This window comes from Pongo pygmaeus, chromosome 13, assembly GCF_028885625.2.
Source record: "Pongo pygmaeus isolate AG05252 chromosome 13, NHGRI_mPonPyg2-v2.0_pri, whole genome shotgun sequence".
Taxonomy (NCBI): Eukaryota; Metazoa; Chordata; class Mammalia; order Primates; family Hominidae; genus Pongo; species Pongo pygmaeus.
Window position 1 is genome coordinate 40,687,341 of NC_072386.2, and position 17,454 is coordinate 40,704,794.

Here is a 17,454-nt window from a genome sequence, read left to right on the forward strand (position 1 = left end):
AGTATCACTTGCTTGTCTTGTGTAATCACAGATTGCTGGGCCCCTACCCCCAGGTCTTTTGATTCTGTAGTGGTCAGGGTCTGATAATTTGCATTCCTGACAAGTTCCTGGATGATGCTGTTGCTGCTGCTTGTGAGACACTACTTTGGAAACAGCTGTTCTAAAGGAACCTAGAAATAATGCTTGGATTATCTGTATTCCTTGTAATTACGTGTATTTTTTCTCTACTGTTGTACATGACAGATATAACTGAGCATATTTTAGTAAAAGCAAAAACAAATAAAAAACGCTTCATTGGCAAAATACAAGAGGGTCACTGGATAACAGACATACAGTCTTTTGTGGGATAGGCCAGCAGATAAGGCATCCAGAGGCTTAAAGCACTCAGGGTCCTGGGTTGTTCAGCCCAAAACAGGTTTCCTTAAATATTTTGTAGCCTTAGTTTTTTTTGTAGAAAAATGGCGACTGCTACCAGATCTCTCTGGACCCTTTAGCTCCTAAATCTGTAGTCAGATATTCAGTATGTTTAAACAGGCTTACAATATTGCAAATATGTTGATTAAGAAATGCTTGTATGTTTTTAGTAAATGTTCAGAGTAATTTAATAAAAGCCTTATTTATAAGTTTTATCACAATGGAGATTTAAAAGTTGGATGAGGAAATAAACATTGAAATCATAGATATTCCAAATGTCTTTCGAAGCCTGAGCTACAGCACAAGCTATGGTCTGTATGTCAGGCCTGATAGGATGTAAGGTTGAGCCTAGAAAAAAGGAGGTAGTTACAGAAATTTTTAAATGGGATCGAAACTGTCATTGGATGCATTTGGTTCATCAGATCCAGATTTAGTTCGATGTGCATTTCTGGTTCCTTATCAGATGTAACGAATAGTAGTTGTACTTATTAGTATACTGGCAATTTAGGCCGGACACCGTGGCTCATGGCTGTAATCCCAGCACTTTGGGAGGCTGAGGTGGGGCCGATCACTTGAGGTCAGGCGTTCGAGACCAGCCTGGCCAATATGGTGAAACCCTGTCTCTACTAAAAATAAAAAAATTAGCCGGGTGTGGTGGCGGGTACCTGTAATCTCAGCTACTTGGGAGGATAAGGCATGAGACTCCCTTGAGCCTGGGAGACAAAGGTTGCAGTGATCCGAGATCGTGACGCTGTACTCCAGCCTGGGCAATAGAGTGAGACTGTCTTTAAAAACAAAACAAAACAACAACAACAAAAAATACTGTCAATTTGGACCTTTGGGCTTGAAGTTTTTTCTATTTGACAGCTGAGATTGGGGGCGTGGGATAATACCATCTGCAACTTGTTGGCAAGCACATTATTTGTATTCGAATAGAAAGGACATACTGTTAGAAAATGCACAAGAGGAAAAAGGCTTTTGTAGAGGTCATTTGGCATGTATGTGTATGAAAGGTGAGGCTACAGCAACACTCAGCAGCTGATAAGACCATACACAGTGTAAGATGAATGGAAAGTTTCCTCCAAGCACCTTGGGCTCTCATGTAAAGACTTGGTAAAAAGGTTGCTGATGCTTCATTTACTGTAGTGACAAGCCCCTTTATCTCAGCGGCTGTCAATGTGAGTTGGAATTTCAAATCTTTTTAGGAAGTCTTTTGGACCATTTTAAAATTATTATTATTGCACTGTCCCTCACCCTTTTTTTTTTCCTTCTGATTGCATGACATGTGTAGTCCTCTTTTCTTGTCAGCAATTAGGAGGAAAATCTCAACAGAATGAGAAAACCTTATGACGCTGAAAAGATTTGCCTGAAGTGTTCCCATGTAAGCAGTGGGAATGGACATACACTGAAAGAGAGAGGGGAAAAAAGGCTTTTTGTTGAGAGTGACAGGCAGGCAGGATGAGCAAAGTTTAACCTAAATCCTTTCATTGATATTGCAAAGTCATAAGCCTTCATATGACACTGCCACATTCAACTCACTGTATGATCTGGAGTTCAGTAGCTTGTACCATAGTGCATGTGTGTGTACAGTGTAAACATTTTATGAACTGCAGTGTCTGATCCATCCGTCTGTCTGGGCAAGAGTGTCCCTTGATAGTAAAAAGAACAGCAATCAGGACAGAATTGGTCAATGCGGCATGTCTAATAGTGGGAAGATATTTGAAGGACTCGCTATAGACACAGTAGTCTCTCTAAATAGCCTCTTTGCACCCGGAGTCTTATTGCAAACAGGTTCATTAAGGAGAGACATTCTGACACACAGCATCACAGTAATGAAAGTAGCTCTGTTTTTCTAATATTGTATCTTGCCACTTCAGTTAGGCTGCTAGTACAAGATTTCCCTTGTGTTGTTGTATATTTCTCCAGAAAAAGAATCAGTCTTCATAGAATATACAATTATTTTGTACGGGAATGTATAACTCCTACCTAAGATCCAGTCTTCCCTGTTTATGTGCACTAGTGCAAAAATAATTGGCAAACACATCTTCCAGACCAAAAGATTCCAGCACCTTCAGTTTGTTGGGCTTGAAGACGTTGAACCAGTTATAATAAACTTTAAAAAAATGTGTAATGTTCAAAATGGATTTGTGATCAATCATAAAAGACAAAAAAAATTAGTACAGTTTCCCATGAGGTGTGAGGTTTTTTTCCCTAGGTTTTAGCCAACTTCATATAGTATCAGTTCAAAGGGGGGGAAAATGCAAAAGGTTTTCATCTACTAAGCTTTACATATAACTACTATATGATGACTTAAGCTATTGGATTTTCTGCCTGTTAATGTACAGCATGAACATTATGAACAAGGAAAAAAAGGTTATATTGGTTTAAAAGTGGATATGGAAAATTTAATGTGCTCAAGTGGGAACAATGGCATATTAAAAAAAAACACTCATGACACAGATCTAATAATTCACTTGCCCCTGTAGGAGAAGGGTATCAGCTCTGATACTGGCTCACAGTTTATTTTTATATACACCCCTGGTCCCTGCAGTATACCCCGTGTGTGGGTTCCAGAGAAAAGAAAGAAAATAACCTGTAGGGAAATCAGCCTGGAAACCTTTCATTAAATACATTGTACTTTGTATTGTGTCGTTCACAGACTCTTCAAGAAATAAAGGAAAAACCTGTTATCAGTCTGCATGTGTAAAATATTATATTTGAATACTATCATTTGTTTTAAGATTAAGGCTGAGGCTGCAGACATATTAGTTATTATTCACTTACATCTGGTAGATAATGCAACAGGGATTTAAAAATTCTTTTTCCATTTATAGTCCCTGCCATCCTCCCACCTACCATGAACTGTAAAGATACTACTTTAACTTAAAACTGTGCTTGCTAAAATATTTCAATGTTGGAAATGTTGCCTCTTTATAGAGGATTAGGGTTGTGAGGGTAATAAAATCAGTCTTAAATTTCTTGGCAGAGTTTATCTGTAATTTAGCAAAAGATGCCTTTCTAGGGAAAATTGAAGAAAGTGTTAAATACATTCTTTTATGAGAAAAAATATAAATGGTAAGAGTGTAACTGTGAATAGTGACACCTTTATCAAGTTGAATGTCCTTTGGAGTGAGGCTTTGTCTTGTCATTATAGTTAATGTATTGCTGTTGGTGGGCTTTTAAAATCTGTAAACGTCTTATCTTTTTTGCTGACTATTCATGCAGGATATGCTAGGCAAGCCAACTGTGACACATACTCTGCCTATACTTGTGGCTGCCTCTTGGATGAAAATGAACACATATCTTAAAACCAAACCTTGGGTGCCATATAGCAGTATTTAATGAACTTCTGGGATTGCAGACAGTAAGAGCTGAGTTTTGATCTCACATACCTGGGAACACATTGTCCTACACAGTCTGTTGAAAGATTTATTATTTCTGAAGTAGCTTGTGTTAAAAACCTTGTTTTAAGTATAGAGGGTTGTAAGCCTATCAGTCTCACCAAATTGATACCTTTTTTCACATCTGTTAGTCTCAGTGCCACCTCTTGTCCTGAGGACAGATACAGCACGTTCCACTCCAAATTAGGTATCCTTGCTAAGAATTCTTTTTTTGGGGGTCAGAGTCTCGTTCTGTCACCCAGGCTGGAGAGCAGTGGTGTGATATTGGCTCACTGCAACCTCTGTCTCCTGGGTTCAAGCGATTCTCGTGCCTCAGCCTCCCGAGTAGCTGGGATTACAGGCATGTGGCACCATGCTCGGCTAATTTTGTATTTTTAGTAGAGATGGGGTTTCGCCATGTTGGCCAGGCTGGTCGTGAACGCCTGGCCTCAAGTAATCCACCTGCCTCGGCCTCCCAATCTGCTGGGATTATAGGTGTGAGCCACCGAGCCCAGCCCTTTTCTTTTTGTGACAGGGTCTTGCTTTGTCGCTGAGGCTGGAGTGCAGTGGCATGATCTTGCTATCTTGGCTCACTGCAGCCTTCACCTCCTGGGGTTCAAGCAATTCTCCCACCTCAGCCCCTGAGTAGCTGGGTCTACAGGCGTGCACTACCATGCCTGGCTAATTTTTGTATTTTTTGTAGAGATGGGGTTTTACCATGTTGCCCAGGCTGGAAAAAAAAATTTTTGAATGACTTAAGGGTATGGTTTTTGAGAAATAGGGGTGTGCTGTTAGATGTAGAACTTCTCACGTGAAACAGCCCCTGGGTGATTGGTTACCATAGTCATTGTGGGTAAACTCCTGATTTGGAAGTAGTTGCTCCAGTATTCATATGGGTCATTTTGGTTCCTTTCTGGCTTCAGAAGCCTGTCAATTGAGTTCTTAAGCCACAGACCAAGTTAATTTAGAGATGTCGATGTCAGTAATTTACCTTCTGATTGTCAGTGAATTATTTAAGAAGTATCTTACTATTTTTCTAAGGTGAATGAGCTTTGGGGAGAGGTTTTTCATAACGACCATCTCTGTTTTACCTGAATAGAAAGAGCACAATCAGCCCATATCTGTGACTACACAGGGTTGGCCCTGATCTTAGGGTGGCAGTGGATGAGCATCCACTGTCAACTCTCCAGTATCTCTGGGTGTTCAGTCCCTCGCATTCTGAGATTTGGCCCATACCTTCCAGATTAGCATTGCGCTGTGGGACTATGTTAGTTTCCTCTGCTGTTGAACTGCTTTAGGAAGAAAAGACCTCCTTGTTTCTGGCGGTGACTGCTGGGCCTGACATTCATTTTGGGTCAAGTAATTCATTGAGCAAAACCGTAGGCTGTAGGTTAGGTATACAGCTTCTCCTCCCCATAGGGTTTGTGTAAATTTCCCAAGGCCTGGGAAATTTCTCTGTAATTCCAGAGGGCTCCACTTATCCCAGAGCACCCACTTAGAGCCTGAAAATGCCACAGGTTGGTCTATACTTCACAGCATCAGGGTTTTCTCACGTTCGCAAGCTTCAATGACAAGCTCCACCCACATGAATCTTGTAAGTGGTGGCAGTGCTTGCTTTTATCCAGTGCTTATTGTGTGCCAGGCATTCTGCTAGATGCTTTACATCCATCATCATTTGCTCTTTACATTAAGCTAGGGACTTGGAGACTACTTACCTCATTTTGTAGATGAGGAAGCTGTGTGACTAGTAAGGGGCAAGCAGCACTGGGATTTTTAGATCCAAGCCTGGTCTCATTCCCAGGTCCATGGCCTTTGACATCACATCCTTTAAGCTGCATGGCCTCCCTAACCTCCACTCTCCTTTCCGTTGGCTCTCATGCCTGTACAATGATTACGTCCCTGATTTGGGGTCCTGTCACGTGACCCCCATCACTTATTAACCAGGTGACACTGTTAGTCTTTTCACTGACTGAGTGGCATTTTCCCTGTCAGTAAAATGGGAGAGAATGATCCTTCTTCTTTAACCTGTTGTCATGAGGAGTAAATGAGATAATGTCTCTGTTATTTATTAGACACCTATTTTATGCTAGGCACTGTGCTAGAACTTCCAGTACAGCAGTGACACGAACAGACGTGGTCCCTGCTCACGAAGCCTGCAGACCTGTAGGCATGGCAAGACACTTAAACAAAAAGTGCACTTAGTTTTGTGCTATATGTCTGAATCATATATAGTTGTTAAGGCCCAGGAACTTTGACTTCAAGTTTAAGCTGCAGCCTCAACAGGCACCATGCTTTTCTAGGGTCCTATTTGTAATTCTTATAGAAGACCCGTTGCTTTCTTTTATATTGCCTACTGATGGATCTTTTTACCTAATCCTTGTTACCTAAACCTTTTCCCCTAATGTTCCCCATTTCAGGTCTCTGGAAGTCAGAAACCTGGAAGTTCTGCCCCCTACCTACTTCTCAGCTTCTTCTTCCCCTCTTCTATTCTCCTGCCGCTGTCTGCGCCATTTGTCTGTTTCTTAAGGTTTCCTGCTCTGCTTTCTGTCTTTCTCTCATTTCTGAACCCTGTTTAAATTCAACCCTTGATTTAATAAGATCTTAGTCCAGTCTCCATTATTTCAAGTCATATATCGCTTTTGAAAAATTTTCTTTTTAAGCGCTTATCCTAATTTTGCATTTGTTTATGTAGGCAGTTTTTCTGTTTCTCCAATTAGACTAAAAGTTCCTTGAGGGTAGGGACCACTCTCTGTCTCTCTGGTATCTCTGGTATCTATCCCAGCTGCTTGTCTGTTTTCAAATACTTACTGAGTTAGGTTGGATTCCACCCCCCTCATTCTCTTCTCTGGATCAGCTCTTTCTCTTTCATCTCTTTGCCTAGCATTTTCATTTATTCTACTTACATGTGCATTTGGTCTGTAAAATTGAACATATCCCAAACTAAACACATCTCCCCAACTCTGCATTTTTTCCTTATTTCCAATTCTTGTTAAATGTCTCCGTTGCCATTACCCAAACCCTGTTTGCCTCAGTTTCTTGTAACACTCCCGTTTTCTCACCATCTTCTGAGTAGGAAGATTGATTTAAGGAAAGATTCCTTGGCATCTCCCATAACTTCCCTACCTTCACTGCCACTACTTGGTGGCTGTTACTGACTTCTGTGTCTAAACTGCATAACCTGGCCTGTCATGGTGGTTCACGCCGGTAATCCCAGCACTTTGGGAGGCTGAGGTGGGTGGATCACGTGAGGTCAGGAGTTTTAAGACCAGCCTAGCCAACATGGTGAAACCCCAACTTTACTAAAAATACAAAAATTAGCCAGGCGTGGTGTGGGCGCCTATAATCCCAGCTACTCGAGAGACTGAGGCAGGAGAATCGCTTGAACCCAGGAGGTGGAGGTTGCAGTGAGCCAAGATTGTGCCACTTCACTCCAGCCTGGGTGAAAGAACAAAACTTCATCTCAAAAAAAAAAAAAAAAAAAATTGCATAACCTGCCTCTTCACCTCTTGCCCTGATAGATTTGAACATGTCGGATCTTAAAAGTCTTTGATAGCTACTGAAGTATTCACTAGTGAAATAATGTCATGTTTTGGATTTTCTTTAAAATTATCTGGTGGAGGAGGGAGGTAAAGGGGATTTTGGGAGGTGAAACAAGATTGACCATGTGCTGATAATTGTTGAAGTTAGGTAGTGAGACTCACAGAGCGGCTATTATACTGTTTACATTTGTATAATACATGTTTGAAAACCTCAATAATAAAAATTTGAAATAAAACACAGCAAATTTGGGCTTTACACTGTCTATAGATAATATATGAACCTCTTGGCAGAGCATACAACCCTCTCATACTTTTTCCCCAATGCCTCATTTGGCTTCTAATCTCCCTCAACTCTGTATACAGGCTGACTCTACTCTGAAGCCATTTCTGTCCTCAGCATTGATCTCCGGAAAGGCTCAGCTCTACAAAAAAAATCCTCCCTGGCCTAATTTACTAGCCTGATTTGAGTTTTCTCTCCCATATCCCTTAGCACGTACCACCCTTAGGGGCCTATCACATTGTATGTAATTGTTTCCTTGTGTCTCTCTGAGCACTGACCCCCAGCCAGTTTTATCCTATTACTGAGGACTGCCCAAACTGAGAAGGTTCTCCCCAGCCTGCCAATATTTCAGTTTAATACTCATTGCATGCCTACTGAGTGTTGGGCACTTGATGAATACTTGAGATTTAATTGACTGGTTGCTTCTGGTCTATAATATGGAGAGAGTCTACCATCTGGCTTTCTGGGCTGACCTTGGCTGTAGATTTCATCCCTCTCCCTCACTCTTACGATCTTCCTAGATTCTCCTTTGGGAATGAAGTATATAATGTTCAGAGATGCTTAGGTAGACTATGCTATGTAAGGTAGCCAGATAGTGATTAGCATGTCAAAACCCTTTGTCCAGTCTCTTCTTAATGGTGACTTTAAAAATTGTTAGGCTCTGTATTTACACTTGTTAAGTCCCTCTTTCCTCTCTTTGGTTCATCTTTACTCCATAAAACTGGGTGGGGGAGTTGTTTTTTTGTGTGGGGAGAGCAGCCTCCAGCCAGCTTTTTGCGAGAGCCCACTCTAAAGCCCCTACACTAGACTCTTCAGGAAAAGCAAAGTAACCTTCCCAAACCATTTAATTCATTTCACTTATTTCTGGCCATTTGATGATTCCAAACTCCAACAGGACCTGTAGCCCAGAGGTAAAAGTAGAAGATGTTTAAAAGATTTGAGGAATGAACTAATTTTTGTGGTCTGGAGAAGTAAGGACCAAGGTATGAGTTAATCACTGTTTTCAAACACATGAAATTATTTTGCATGGAAGGTAGTACCAGCTGTTAGCCATTTGAGTGAAAATAAACAAAAGGACTTAGATTGCAGCTGGAGAGATTTTAGTTAGATAGAAATTTTTCATTAAGTGGTTCTGGGTGGGAACTGGGTTCCCATCCCAGTAGATTGTTGATTTAGGTCCAGATTGGAGGGCAGTGGGGCAGATTTGAGGAATTTAAGCATCCTGAAAATCAGTCCTCATGATTAAAAAATCAGCAGCTGCGAATGCTTTTCGTGTTCAGAGCTACAGAATGAGGATTCCCCTCATCCCTCCCACCTTCCCCCAAGTTGAAAGAAATTAACCTCAATTAAAGGAAATAGTGATGGATGGTTACAGAGATAAGTATGATATATCACACAGGAAAAACTACATTAAAAGAACATTAAAGTTGAGACAGAAAGCACTAAAAGTGAAGAAATTCACAGTTAAGGTTGAAAAGTGATATCGTTTACATCTCTGCTAATATGTAGACCTAACAGGATGCATTAAGAAATTATGAGTGCTGGGCGCGGTGGCTCACGCCTGTAATCCCAGCACTTTGGGAGGCCAAGGTGGGCGGATCACGAGGTCAGGAGATCGAGACCATCCTGGCTAACATGGTGAAATCCCGTCTCTACTAAAAATACAAAAAAAATTAGCCAGGTGTGGTGGCGAGCGCCTGTAGTCCCAGCTATTCCGGAGGCTGAGGCAGGAGAATGGCGTGAACCTGGGAGGCAGAGCTTGCAGTGAGCCGAGATCGCGCCACTGCACTCCAGCCTGGGCGACAGAGCTAGACTCCGTCTCAGAAAAAAAAAAAGAAATTATGAGTATGCCCTGTTGTGCTAAGAAGTAAGTTTTTTGACTTGACATACTAAGCTTAATACACAGTTTCATTGCCCGGCTTTAATTAAGGCATCATTCGTGACTGATTATAGCCCATGGAAAAAAACCTGTTACTTTTACCAAAAGAGTTTGGGGTTGGTTTTAAAATTTAGCTTTGGAGGGGACCAGGTGGTGATTCTGTGACTGTGCATTTCATTACCTAACATATTTCAGCTTTTCTAAAGTCAAATTATTTCAGCTTTTCTAAAGTCAAATATTTCTATTTAAAAGGCACTAGTTTTGACTAAAATGTTAATAATAACAGATATAATATTGAGTAATACTGTTTCCATCTGTACAGAAAGCAAAATTTAGCTTTTATCCCTTCATTTCAGGGGTGGAGTTTTGCTTCTCCAAAATAGATCTAAAATCTTATGTGTATATTTTAAGCAAATTATTATTGCATTTTAGGAGTCTTAGCCAGAATAAAATCCAATTACATTTTCAATTCATAAAATTACATTGTGACCCCAGAAAACATCCTCTAATTGCTTAAGTTTTTACCTAATAAGACTGTCTCTGTGTATGTTTACCATATTAGAGACAAAAATCCCTCAAATGGGTCTAGAATACTAAATATTTGTGTACGATAGAGTATGGATAGTACAAACGTCAGTCCTTAGCTGCTTCATCCCTTGTCTGACTCTAAAGAGTTGTTACTTCTTCCTAAACCAAGAGCCAAGATGGAAGATATAACCTTCCAAAAAATCAGAGTATATGCCACAGTGGGTTTCGTATCCTTACAGAAGATGTTCTCTCTCTCCTTCTTTCTTCTTCCTTCCCTTCTTCCCCATCCCTCCTCCCTCCTTCCCTCCTTCTTTCCCTCCCTCTCATTTATTTTTGGGATAATTTTGATGTCTTTCATTGACCATAAGCTTATTGTGAAGAACAAATTCACTTTATCAAATTTAGCTACCAAATCTTAAAATTTGATTTTTAAAGTAGAAAGATAATTGCTTCTTATTTAAAAAAAACCCGACAAATAAGTAAAGTTTTGTCAATTTGTATAATTCCACATTAATGAACTAGTACATGGGTTAAAATGTTATATTAGTAATTTCAAGAAAGGAAATGTGAGCTATAATTATTATATGTTTTCTATTTTTGTTACATTTAAGGTGAGTCTTGTAAAAGGGCCAATGAAATTGCCTTAAGTAAAATGATTATTAACCAATACAATTTTTGGCATATTGACCTGGGTAATATTAATTTGGGTACATGACAGGATATATACTCGTGGTCTCTTGTCACAGATTTTTAGGTTGAGTTACTTACCAGATGAATGAGTTTGTGTTTCCAATTAATTTTTTTAAAGTTCAGAAGGCCAAAAATTCAGAGACAGATTTGAAAATAAAAATGAAATTGAGGTCACTTTTTTTCTAGTGGCTACTTTGGTATGCCGTGCATAGACTCTGTTTCTTAATACAGAAAATACAATCTCTATGCCTGTTTGGAGTTTCAAATGTAATATAAATGTCATGTATCATCATAAGTATGCAAACATGTTTTAAAACACAGAATTGTATGGAAGCAATTACTGGCAGTGAGTGAGCTACACACCCCAAGGGTGGGTTGGGGCCAAAAAAATTAAAGTCCCTAAACAGAATTACTTTTGTGTGGGTGGGAAAGCGAGAGCAAGGTTAACTTTTATTAGGAACCAATCCCAGCTCTTATTTTAATTCTCGTTACATACTTGGTAACTCAAATAAATAAGTAGTAAAGGGACATTAAGGAACTTTGTGTTAGGATTAGTTTTTCCCCCCACTTGCTATAGTCTTCCAGTAGGGAGTGATTAGTGTACAGCAGGAGGGCCTGGTGGACTCCAGTGCATATATAGCTCTGTAGTTTTCAAACACTAGGTCTTGGTTAAAGATGATGTTGCCACCCTTTGTGACATGGTACTTGAGCATTCTTTTGCTGGGTGTGTTGTGTTCATTTTTAGCAGAATGAATGGGATGTAGGAAGGTTAGATTTTATCACTATAAAGTAACATGCTATGTAGTTTTTTGCCACTCACCACTAGCCTGGAGAAGACCTGAATGATAGGTTCTCCCTCTTGATGCCTTCATGCTGTATGTTTTATTTGTTTTCTAACTTCATATAAAATCACTATCATCTGAAGGTGATGATTTTTTTTTTGTTTTTTTGAGACAGGGTCTCGCTCTGTCACTCAGGCTGGAGTGCAGTGGTGTGAACATCGCTCACTGCAGCCTCAACCTCCTGGGCTCAAGTGATCCTTCTGCCTCAGCTTCCCATGTAGCTGGGACCACAGGTGCATGTCACTACGGCTGGCTAAGTTTTTGTTTTTTTGTAGAGATGGGGTTTTGTCATGTTTCCCAGGCTGGTCATGAACTCCTGGGCTCAGGCGATACTCCTGCCTTGGCCTCCAAAAATGCTGGGAATATATGCATGAGCCACCATGCCTAACCCTGAAGGTGATTTTGCATTGTACTATTTTGTGGGGGTGTGGACCACAAAAATGGAGGGGAATGGAATTGCTCTCTATAAAAATAAATTTATCTTCTGACATTTTCTGGAGCCCTTTGCTAACAAAGTTTAAATGGATCTTTTTTCTAAAGCCCTTGTCACCATAACCTCTCAGCTAGAGAGCCGTTTTGGGTTCAACTGCAGGTTGAGCTGAGCGACCATCTAAGCAGCACAGGGACTAGCAGCCCCTTAACTGTGATCAGAACATCACTGTATTGATGAGTGAGGCTTGGTCAAGTCACTTAACCTTTCTTCCTTGATTTTCTATTATGTACACTGGAAATGATAGTATCTGCCTTTGATCTCATAGGGATGCTTCAGTCCATTAAAGTCATTAAAGCACTTTAAGTAAGGTATAAGGCACTAGATGCAAGGCCTCTTCATTATTGTTATCATTACTGTTATTTTATTACAGTGCTATATACAAAGGGGGTACTTTTTAATGCTAAACAGTTATCTCAGAATATGTTCTGTGGAATCCAGAAGTTGACAGAGGACCTTAAGTGGTCAGGTTATCTTTCTCTTTCTTCTTGAAGCCAGGGTCTGTTCCTCGTTGTCTCTATCTGTTACTTCGGAGAACAAATAGCAAAACCAGGAACACAAAAATTAAAATAGAAAATTGAGACAAATGGGGTAGCTGTAGTCTACTTCGTGTTATTTCCTGGGAGCTGCTGTTGGTGTTGGTTTTCCTAAAGTGGGAAGTTCATTGTGCCTCTCTGGATACTGATCTCCCCTTTCTGTAACGTGCACATCCAGGGGTTTTGAAGTGGATTGTGGGCTTTGATTCATTCCCACTTGCAACTTTCATTTTCTTTGTTTTTTCGACATACCGTTTTACTAGGAAAGAGAAAAACATTTGGGGGTAGGGTGGTTAAAGATCTCTGGATGTCTTTGGATAGTGTTCAAAGGCATTTTGTACAAGATGATTGTATTTCCTACATCAGCCCCTTCTGGCATTTCATCTCAAATACTTCCTCCCTCACACCTCATAAAAAATTCCAGAAGGTGATGTACTTCCATATGGCCTTGGATGGCACCAACTTGATGATGTCCATGAAAAAATAGAGGATCGACGCTCACCTTCCAGAGTGAAGAGTTTGCTTCCTGGAGCATGGGTTCTTTTGATCTCACAAATATCACTATTCTAAAGTAACCTACCCTGTCCTTTATCTTAACATTCTGAAACTGATATTGGTGACTCTATTGGTTCTTCTTGGCTAAAAAGTTTTGCTACTTTCCATGTTCATTCTTTTTAATTTTTGTTACTTTATCATGATAAATTTTACTTCTGTTACCTTATTTATAGACTGATTACTCTCCTCCACCATTTACATGTAACTTGGTAGCATTTTCAATTTCATCAGCTACAGAGCACTAATTCCTCAAACATGGGCCTTTGTAGTTAAGTGGAACTTAAGACAGTTGAGTGTCATGGTCTGAAATGTAAGTTATTTCTGTTGATCAAAAATATTATTTAAGGGAGCCCTGGAATAATTATGAGTACTGAATAATTAAGCCATAAATAAATATAGATTGGTAAAGACATCCATCATTTATTATTTGGTTTTCCAACTTCCATAACTAGAATCCTGAACTTACAAGTATGTTGCTTTATAAATTAAATAGAATGGTTTGCTTTTCTGACTCCCTCTCCCCGCAAAAGCGTAAGAGTCTAACAATGGATTGTCTGGTATTGATTTGTTTGTTTGGAAAATCTTAGATTATATCATAGCTTTGTATTTTAGAATCACTTTCTTGAAGAGGAAGAATACAATTATATGAAATTGGGATTGTTGTGGAAAATCAGAGACATATGTTTGCTATAGGTATAATATTAGTCTTTCAGCATCAAGAGTAAAACAAATGGAATTACCTCTGAAATTGCAGCTAACTATTGTTACCTGTATACCAGAAATATTTTTTCTTCTTTTCATACCACATGTGAAAACTTGTTGTTGTTGTTGTTGTTGTTGTTTTGTTTTGAGACGGTCTTACTCTGTCTTCCAGGCTGGAGTGCAGTGGCACAATCATGGCTCACTGCAACCTTAACCTCCCAGGCTCAAGTGAGCTTCCTGCCTTAGCCTCCCAAGTAGCTGGGACCACAGGCATGTGCCACCACTCCCAGCTAATTTTTGTATTTTTTTTTTTGTAGAGACGGAGCCGCTCTGTGTTTTACAGGCTGGTCTTGAACTCTTGGGCAGAAGCAATCCTCCTGCCTTAGCCTCCCAAAGAGCTGGAATTACAGGTGTGAGCCATTGTACCTGGCCCTGAAAATTCTTAAGTGGGGATAAGGGATAACAGAACTTCTTGGTTCAATGTTACTAACTTTTCTTCTTTCTTTCTTTCTTTTTTTAAAGAAATGCTGCAGCACTCATTATTTTTTCCCCTGCTTCCCTCTCCTCCCCAAATTTCCTGTCAGCAACTTTGTTTTCTGTTCATCAGAATTCAAACACAATTTAAATTAATTTCCCATGCCACCTTCTCTGTGGTTAGGTACACCTTTGGTGAGTTCACAAATGACTCATTGGACTATGATGATTTTTGTTGATTTCTTACATGGTCCAACTGGGTTATCCTTAGAGATGCCTTAGAACCAGTGGAGGTGTTGGCTGTAGGAATAGATGGACTTAAAGCAGATTACTGGGGATCTCCTGGTATTCATATCCCTGTAGTTGCTAACCAGGCTTGGATTTATCCTGGATTGGACCTTTTTTTCACTATCAGGGCCTAAGGAGCCTTTTTAGGCATTTTATCCAACCTCCTCCCAGCCAGGCCCTCATTACATCCTAAGAATAAGATTTTGTCTGGCAGGGTTGAACTTTAAAGGACCATAAACCATTGTAATATCTAAATTTTTTCACCTCTATTGAAAATGCATGATTTAGACCCAATATATGGATGTACAAATTATTAAATGACTTAGCTATTTATATTCCACCCAATAGTGTGGGTACATTTTTCTGAGAGTTGCTGAACAGCAGTGGTATTTTGAAAAATACTACTCACCTTGAGGAGGTTACATTGAATTTGTCTTTTTTTGGCTTAGTTTTAAAATGAAGCTGATTACTTGGTGGTATACTTAGATGGTCTTTGTTAGGACCCTCTCCTGTCCTGCCTTCCCCCATGGAAGTATCATTATAGATATTTCCTACACATTCTCACTGCAAATAAAATTCAGAAAATACTTAGCTCGGAAGAGTTTCTGTCTCTGGCCCGGCGCGGTGGCTCATGCCTGTAATCCCAGCACTTTGGTAGGCCGAGGTGGGCGGATCACGAGGTCAGGAGATCCAGACCATCCTGGCTAACGCGGTGAAACCCCGTCTCTACTAAAAATACAAAAAATTAGCCGGGCGTGGTGGCGGGTGCCTGTAGTCCCAGCTACTCGGGAGGCTGAGGCAGGAGAATGGTGTGAACCCGGGAGGTGGAGCTTGCAGTGAGCCGAGATCGCGCCACTACACTCTAGCCTGGGTGACAGAGCGAGACTTTGTCTCAAAAAAAAAAAAAAAATAGTTTATGTCTCCAAAAATTAAGGTATTCTATGATATTTATGTGACTTCTACCTTCAGTTGTGATTGTAGAATGCCTTCACAGATTTAAAATAGATACCAATAAAACGGAATTATATATAAATGGCATGGTTAAGAATGATTGTTCTCTTGATTTGTTTTCAAGCTATGTTTAGTATTCCTTTTTTCTTCTATGTATTTTGAGGGATTTAACACTGAGTCATATAGATAGTGTTAATTTTCATTTCAGTTTATAAACTTCTATCAAGACGATAAGATTTCAGCGTAAAAAAAATTAAGGAAAATATATTTGGTGGTTTTCCTCCTCCTGAAATCTTAAAAGTTACCATACTTTCCATTAAAGTCCTCTCTAATATCTGTACAGAAAACATACTGTTCTTGAATAAAACAAAATTAATTTGTGGTCCTTCTGTGGAAAAAGACCCTTATCATAGCAAAGTACAAAAATAGTAAAAGCAATTAATGAAATAAGCCTCAATTCCAATTGCCTAGATTTTTGTGTGAAATCATATCTTTCTTATTACAGAAGTGTGAGATTATAGCCAGCTGTTGGAGTAGTAACTTGTAATCCATTTCTCTATGTTGCTTTTTGGTGTGAAGTGAAAATGATTACCATGAAGTTAAGTGTTATAACCTACTTTAAATGAATTAGTTTCTTGGAATTTATTACTGGTAAAAATCAGAACAAATTTCCTTAGGAATCTGTGTTTATACCAAAAACGTGAACTTTGACCGTAGAATACTGTTCCCATTCAAATGAAAGATAATTTAAATAATATTTTTTAAAAGGTTGATTTAATTTTACATCTGTGAGTATAAATACAACCAGTTGATTCTTCAAAGATTTTTGATTGTGATAATAAGATTGATGGATATATTGTGCCTTAGCCTTATATTAAATTGGCAGATTTTTAAATACCGGATAATTAGAAATGCTATTAATTCTCAGCGTAGAATGCTAACCTAACATTTTTGTATGTCTTGTGCGGTCAATAGAATAATGGCCACCCAAGCATGACCAGCTTTTAAGAACTTGTGAATATATATCTTACATAAGAAACAGGACTTTGGGCTGGGCGCGGTGGCTCGTGCCTGTAATGTCAGCACCTTGGGAGGCCGAGGCGGGCAGATCATGAGGTCAAGAGTTTGAGAACTGCCTGGCCAATATGGTGAAATCCTGTCTCTACTACAAATACAAAAATGAGCCAGGTGTGGTGGTGTGCACCTGTAGTCCCAGCTACTTGGGAAGCTGAGGCAGGAGAATCTGGGAGGCAGAGGTTGCAGTGAGTCAAGATGGCACCACTGCACTCCAGCCTGGGCGACAGAGTGAAACTCCATCTCAAAAAAAAAAAAAGGGAAGACAAGGGACTTTGCAAATGCGGCTAATGTTAAGGACCTTGAGATGAGGGAGATAATCCTGGATTTTCTAGGTGGACCCAGTCTAATCACATGAATCATTAAAAGCTGAGAACTTTTCCCAGCTGTGGTCAGAGAGAGAGGACCATGGAAGAATAGTAAGAGAGCTCTAACATTGCTGGCTTTGAAGATGGGTCATCTGGGCCCTAAGCTAAGGAATGCTGGTGGCGGACAGAAGCTGAGAAATACAAGGAAGCAGAGTCTCCTTTTGAGTCTCTTAAATGGATGGCAGCCCTGCTGATATCTTGACTTTAGCCCAGTGAGACCTGTCAGGCTTCTGACCAATATAACTGTAAGATAAGAACTTTGTGTTTTAAGCCACTAAATTAGTGGTAATTTTTTAGGGTAGACATAGAAAACTAATATACCTTGCTTTGTGTTTGTAATTTGTTGAATAAAATTATCACCAAACTCTCTAAATACTGTAAAGCAACAAAAAGCTATTTGCTTGCATATAAAATTGTAATTTATAAGACTTCATTATAATGGATTGTTACAATTAATTTTGCTT

The 17,454-nt window shown here is 39.6% G+C and overlaps 1 protein-coding gene across 30 annotated transcripts in view; it reads left to right on the forward strand.

Annotated features, from left to right (window-relative positions):
* The window catches only part of BNC2 (basonuclin zinc finger protein 2), a 460,480-nt gene that overhangs the window by 98,354 nt on the left and 344,672 nt on the right, over positions 1-17,454 (forward strand). The window lies entirely within an intron of this gene.